This window comes from Priapulus caudatus, unplaced genomic scaffold (genome assembly GCF_000485595.1).
Source record: "Priapulus caudatus unplaced genomic scaffold, Priapulus_caudatus-5.0.1 Scaffold34, whole genome shotgun sequence".
Taxonomy (NCBI): Eukaryota; Metazoa; Priapulida; class Priapulimorpha; order Priapulimorphida; family Priapulidae; genus Priapulus; species Priapulus caudatus.
In genome coordinates, this window is record NW_014577095.1 from 616,680 (window position 1) to 623,517 (window position 6,838).

Genomic DNA, 6,838 nt, shown 5'->3' on the forward strand with positions numbered 1-6,838 from the left:
CGCGCTTAGCGGGCAGGATCAACACCTCTTAGGCGACGCTTCTCTGGTATCCGGTCTTTCATCTGGATTATCTTGGAAAGGAAGGAAAGAAACTTCTACTCGCTGATGCACTTAGCCGATCGTATGTGGGTCAGCTACTGGCGGTAGTGATGAAAGTGGATGCTCTCCATGATTATTTTGATAGGTGTTCAAATGTGGTGCAGGAATCTACGGACAAAGACTATTTTGCAAGAACTATCGCTCATCCAAAATAGCTGGCTTGATAACAAGGGTGAGATAAAACTAAAGATGTGAGTCATACATTTTATGATATCAGTGACACACTATCATTTCAGGATAATTCTAAAAGGTGAATATCTTGTTATTTCCGCAGCTTTGCGCGAGGAAAAATGCCATCTACGTGTCGCTCACCGCGGCTATTATAGCATGATGCAACAAGCGCGCAAATCCATATTCTGTCCCGGAATGGGTAAAGAAATAAAAAGTCTATATAGAATGGCTGTACTATGTGCTAGAAAGCAAAACCAACCAGCCCACACGAAACTCAAACAATATATGCCTGTTTGCAAAGGCCAATGGGATAAAGTATGTGGACGTTTTCCATATTTTAGGACGACAATACCTTTTTATGTTCGTTTACGTTAGTACTGGGGTGTTGTGCATATAGGGTGTTTCGCGAAAATCGCGTTTACAAACATTTTTGAGTTTACAAAACACATTTTCTCTTAGAATGTAGCGTCCGCGGGTGGCAGCTATATTTCTTAAAGTAACTCTGGCTGATTTATGGACATTTTTAGCCTAGTGTATAGACGCTAATGGAAAATGATTTCCCAATGGAATACCTAAATTAACAGGATTACTGTGCGCGGGTTTTTATTTGCTCACCATAATAAACAGTTACAACCCAATATAAACTCTGCCAACAGCTAGATCCCCACTACGTGATTACTTACGGAGTTATGACAGCCCGGGCAGGGGAATATAATACTGGTGCCTTATCCAGCCATGTCTGTAGTTGCTTGTCGAGTTCTTCAGCTAAAGATTAAGATATAAGCATATTTAAGCATAGTTGTTAATTAACGGTGCATCAGCGTAGAAACCTTGTTCGTCTTTCCTTAAATAATGGAATATAGCTAGCACGTCATCGTCGCTGACATAGGCCCCTACGTTTTTCCTGTGTATTTGATTAGGGGAGCTTGGCATCTGCGGCCCCGTCGGCTTAAATCACCGTTTTTGTACGGGTAAAGAGTTACCACAGTTGCACCTATAACGATATCTCAACATGGAGCTACTACAATATACGAGCTACACAAATTCTAAATTCTATAGTAAAGTTCAATGCTCGGTTATAATTTACACTGCAACGTAAAATTACGATACAAGACAACCACGCAATGCTATACTCATATATACGATCCTGCACTGTGTTTAGTAGCTACGCAAAGTGTAGTTTGATTTTTACATAGCTTAAAGCTTACACATCTTTACATAAAGCTTTTTCAAAGCTTTACATAGCTTAAGGGGCCGGTCTTAGATTTTGTTAGAATAGTTTGCACGTCGCATGCATGTGCCCATGAATCCTCCAAACACGGTGAATTTTTAGCACCACGTTTTTAGTTATTACTTATTGACATCCAACAATAGAAATCGAAACAGATTAGATATAGATACAGATATAGCTTAAATTACTGTCAACTCAATACATGTCAACCTCTGAAAATAACAGCTTACTACTACGTACTGTACAGGTAGTCTCTAGAGTATGTCCTTTCGCTCATGTCTGCATCGGTGCCAAACACGTCACCTACGAGGTAATAATTATCATGACTTAATACTGTCGATACTTACAAGAGTTTATTTTATTGCGATATTAGGCATGCAATACTTTATTCTTATTCTTATTATTATTATCACATAATTTCTGCGTGAGCTGTAAAGTGGCAGTTCTACTAATGCTTCTCTACATGTTTATATAGCTGATTATAGTACTGATTCCACGATATAACGCCTTTAACATGAATAAGATCAGTAATCAACATTTAAAAACTAAGCGAATGTGGAAAGCCTACCAAATCTTTGCGCAGCATCATAAATGAAGACAAGCACACAACCTACGAACACGGCTTGCCATGTTCTTGTCATAGCACAACAACAACAACAAAGCACAATTTTATAGATTATATAAGTTGCCAGTGCATAGTCCTCTCCAAGAAAAAGAACCTCGCGTAGCTAGAACAGGCAGATTTACAGGCACGGTCGTCGTGTCGTGGGCAGTAACCGAAGAACTACACCGGACCAGGTCGCGGCGTAAACCTGCTTTCGTCTGTGACAAACAGTGCAATCCATCACCAAGGATATTTTACTAGCTACGGCTACTAGCTACTAGCTACTAGGACATACGGTGTTGTGCTACGGCTGGATAATTCAATTCGTTGACATTGTCGCAGTGGTAGAGCACCTTGTGTGCAGGAATGCGAATTACACCAGGGCCGTAGGCTGAGCAAATTCCAAGGGGGAGGGCAAAATTTCAAGACTCAACTGTGTAATGATGAGCGACGGGCGCAGCACTTGATCGACGTCCATAATGTGGTAGGGGTGGGCATGAGACAAGGCTTAGTGATAAAAATCACGTTGGGGATATTTACGATTATTAGCTAAGCTTATTTTTTAATTTTGCAAAATCTAGGAGAGGACAGCTGCCCCCCCCCCCCGCAGGCTACGGCCCTGTAGGCCTACACTAATGTGCAAGGGAATGATTAATTGTCTACCACATACTGTTGTCGGGCTCTAATGTGATAAAAAGCTCCTTGTCTACTGGTCTATAGCAATTCGACTCTCAGGCATACTATGCTTAAGCCCGCCCAAATTCTCGTTGACAACGCGACGCACAGACGGATAAGCGTGCATTTATTAACAGATAATAACAGTTTGAAAGAATTAGAATCATTTATAATAACTGTAATCTACCATAAAAGCGCCCGAGGGGAAAAAAACTGTTGGGCACGCCCTCCCTCGCTATGTGTGTGTGCGCGTGCGTGCGTGCGTGCGTGCGTGCTCCATTTCTTGTGCTCTCTATCATCACCTCGTGTGTTCTCTATCATCACCTCGTGTGCTCTCTATCATCACCTCGTGTGTTCTCTATCATCACCTCGTGTGTTCTCTATCATCACCTCGTGTGTTCTCTATCATCTCCTTGTGTGTTCTCTATCATCGCCTCGTGTGATCTCTAGCATATCTTCGTGTGTTCTCTATCATAACCTCGTGTGTTCTCTATCATCGCCTCGTGTGTTCTCTATCATCACCTCGTGTGTTCTCTATCATAGCCTCGTGTGTTCTCTATCATCGCCTCGTGTGTTCTCTATCATAGCCTCGTGTGCTCTCTATCACAGCCTCGTGTGCTCTCTATCATCGCCTCGTGTGCTCTCTATCATAGCCTCTGTCGTTGTCTCGTGTCCTCCCCATCGCCTCGATCGTGCGCTATTCCCTATAATTTCCACTCTCTACAGGATCGCGCGCGCCCCCCCTCTCTCTTTTTTCGACTTCCCAGATCACGCCCTCCACGCTGCTACTCGCCCTACCCGCTGATTTTGTGCACACGGCGCTCAACTTCTGAATCCCGGCAGGGCCAGCACAGACGATAACCACAACGAAAATGAGACGCGAATAACTTTATTCTGCGAAACCCGCGATAGAGGCGAAGTCAACATATCTCCATAGTCTAACAAGATCCTAACATTTAATAAGGTCATATGTTCGCCAAAGATCGATTAATTATGAGACTGATTTTTTTTCGCAGAGAGGAGCTGGACATCGATTTGAAGAAGATATTCTACAAGCTGCGCTGTGTTCCGACTCCTTTTCAATTTCTGTTTACTACACTATCGTGTCTCTCGACATACAGCTTAGTGAACGTGGTACGTATATATAGTGCGCACGCACGCACATACGCGCACATGCGCACGCATGGCCACACACACACACACACACACACACACACGCACGCACGCACGCACGCACGCACGCACGCACTCACGCACGCACGCACGCACGCACACACGACACACACACACACACATACTATACTAGTCAATATATGCGTATAACACGCACATCAGGCGAACGACGCACCGCAAGTCCGACGCCATCACACACATACAAACGATGCCAAAAAACAATAACTCTGCATTTACACTTTGTGCGGAGGGTAAATAGGGGCAACTTGTTTTGTAACAGCGAAATTGGAATCGAGCTTCTAGTTGTCGATCTATACACACTGTCGTATGCCTTATACGTCCACGTTAGCGTTTACTTTTAGGCTGATGGCTCATTTATGCAGACTGGATTTCAGATGTAATCATTGTACTAATTTGTCATTAATAATTGTATGAATTGTGTTGTGAATATGAGCTATTTGAATGAATGGATGAAATAAAGTTATCAAGGAAATATTATTTAGTTAATGTCAACACCAAAACTATAAGCTAGCTCACTTTGGTTCAAACAATATCGGATTCACAGGGCTATCAAGCTGTATTGGCCTCTTATCAAGATGGCATATTGTTTTGAATATATATAAATACCTTATTATGTACACAAAACATTAAGAAAGTTTTTTTTGGTTGTTCATTAAAGCAAAGCTGCTATCCAACAATAAACCGACGCAGGCTCTTCGACGGTTACACGGGCCCGTGCTGTTATCATATCGACCAACATAGTGTTAGCGAGATAGGGAAGTGTGTGGACTACACAAACAACAAGCCTCAGCTATGAACACACACCGAACAATGTTGAAAATCGGAGTCTTGGATATCTATTATGTTATTTATCTTTTGAATGAACAGGCATTGGTGTTTTAAGCTTCGTCTACACGACGAACCTTAATCTGAGGTTAGCGATTAGTGTAGCGTCTACGAACGACAACACCGCCGCGGATAGCGATTATTACCGATTTATGTTATGCACTTTGCGTGGTGAAGCGCTGTGCTATGTTAAAACGTGCGTGTGTGCAAGTGCGTGCGTCGTAGTAAGGCTCACGTGGCGTTCGTGCCGTGCTGTGTGCACGTAACGTGCGTGCAGTGCGTGTCGACTGGGCACAGTCGCATGAGTGTAGTCGTGCGCGCGTGCCCAGTAACCACGTTCTGTGAGTTCGTCGCGTGCAGTGGCTGCGTGTGCACGTACACGTGCGTACATGTGTGCGTGGTGCAAGAAGTTGTGTGGTGTTGCGCGCGTGCCAGGGTTAACACGTTCGTGAGTTCGTGCGTTGACTACGTGACGTATGACTACTGATGCACGTCTACACGTGCGTGGCATGGTGAGGCGTAACATGTGCCGTGCGGTGCGGTCCGTGCGTTGCAAGTATGCACGTACACGTACTGTGCGTGCAGCGCGAGTAGCAAATACGATCATACGATAAGGCTCTGTGGCACGTACAGTGCGTGCGTGCGTGTGTAACATCTACACGTGCGTCGCGTGCGTGTGTGCAGAATTGACAGTTGACGTGCGTGACGTGGCCGTGCATGCATCGTGCACTACACGTGACGTGGTTGCGCGCGTGCGGCGTTACATGTGCAGTGACAGAGTGTGTGGCGTGCGTGCTTGAAAGTACACGTGCGTTTGCATGCGTGGTGCACGTACACGTGCGTGCGTCAGTGCACGCTACACGTAGTCGGTGCTGAGTGTGTGCGTGTCAGTGTGCCGAGTTACGCGTGACGTGCAGTGGTGTACGCCTACATCTGTACTAGTGCTAGCCGATCCTATCGTGCGTCAGGGTTAAGATAACTTCGAAACGCTTCGTGATGATAGACGTAGCTGTTAGTTTTCATCTAAGTCAAAAGGAAGCCACCATGCAAAAGCAGTCGACTATTAACACACACCGACATGTTAAAAAATCGCCGATTTACTGGTTTTTTTTAAATCTATGTTTAGATAGATGTTATTAGATATGTTTGGTAGTTGAACTAGTTCAAATACCGATTAGTGTAGCATTAATGAACCCCAATTAAACACTGATTATAGTAGAGTAACGGCTTAAAAGTGTAAAGCCAAACTAACCATAAAATGGTTACATACGGTAGAAGGACTATGAACAACAATAGCTGGCAAGCAGAAGTCTGTACCAGCAATAGCAGTATTATAAGTAGCAGCGCTGGCTGCAGAATTGATATCAGGACGTCTAGCTATGTAGGGCAGCAGGAGGTTTATTTTCGAAGATAAGGCAATAAGTAATGAGCCAGCAACTGTCGCGGCACTTCTGCGGATTTGTTATTGACGGTTACTTGTTGTTATTCCCTTCACCATTTGTCGTCTGCTAAAAATAGCCCGTGGATTCTCAATTCATTTAGTTACCGTGAAAACGCTAGTACTTGCACTGATTAATTAAATAGCAAATCTTCAAACGTGACTTATCTGGCATATAAAACGTAATCACAATGATCAATGAACGAACATTAAATCGATACTTTACCTTGATGCCGTCTGCCATAAAAGCTTAAGAAACGTTGCATTGCCGGCTGTCAAAGGATGCGCAATTGACTGTTCCAGAAATTGGTCCGAAATGAAATACAATTCCTCAATATTTATTCAAGTTGATAAATATCAAACAAAAACAACAATGGTTCAGCGACCTACCGGACAACAAGTATCAATTAGTCGTGGTCAAAAAGTTTAAGAACCAGTAGATTCAGGATAACATCGTGATTACAATACGATTAAAGGTCAGGCATAGTACTTTTAAAAGTAGTAAATGGTCTGCACAACCGTCATGAGGAATAGAAATAGATAATGCCCTGATCAAAGTCAATAAGGACTAAAATTTACAAACATTTCAGGTTACGTATTT

At 43.5% G+C, this 6,838-nt stretch overlaps 1 protein-coding gene across 2 annotated transcripts in view; it reads right to left on the reverse strand.

The window, feature by feature from the left end:
• Positions 1-2,278, reverse strand: part of LOC106817402 (protein MEMO1-like) — a 32,602-nt gene extending 30,324 nt beyond the window's left edge. Inside the window, exons 1-3 of one of the 2 annotated variants that reach the window (XM_014822077.1) lie at positions 2,070-2,278; positions 1,742-1,804; positions 954-1,035 (exon numbers count right to left, since the gene is read on the reverse strand). The gene's annotated coding sequence lies outside the window, so the exon portion shown is untranslated. The remainder of the gene's footprint in view (positions 1-953; positions 1,036-1,741; positions 1,805-2,069) is intronic. The other variant, XM_014822084.1, reaches the window with a different exon arrangement.
• Between the last annotated feature and the right edge of the window lie 4,560 nt (positions 2,279-6,838).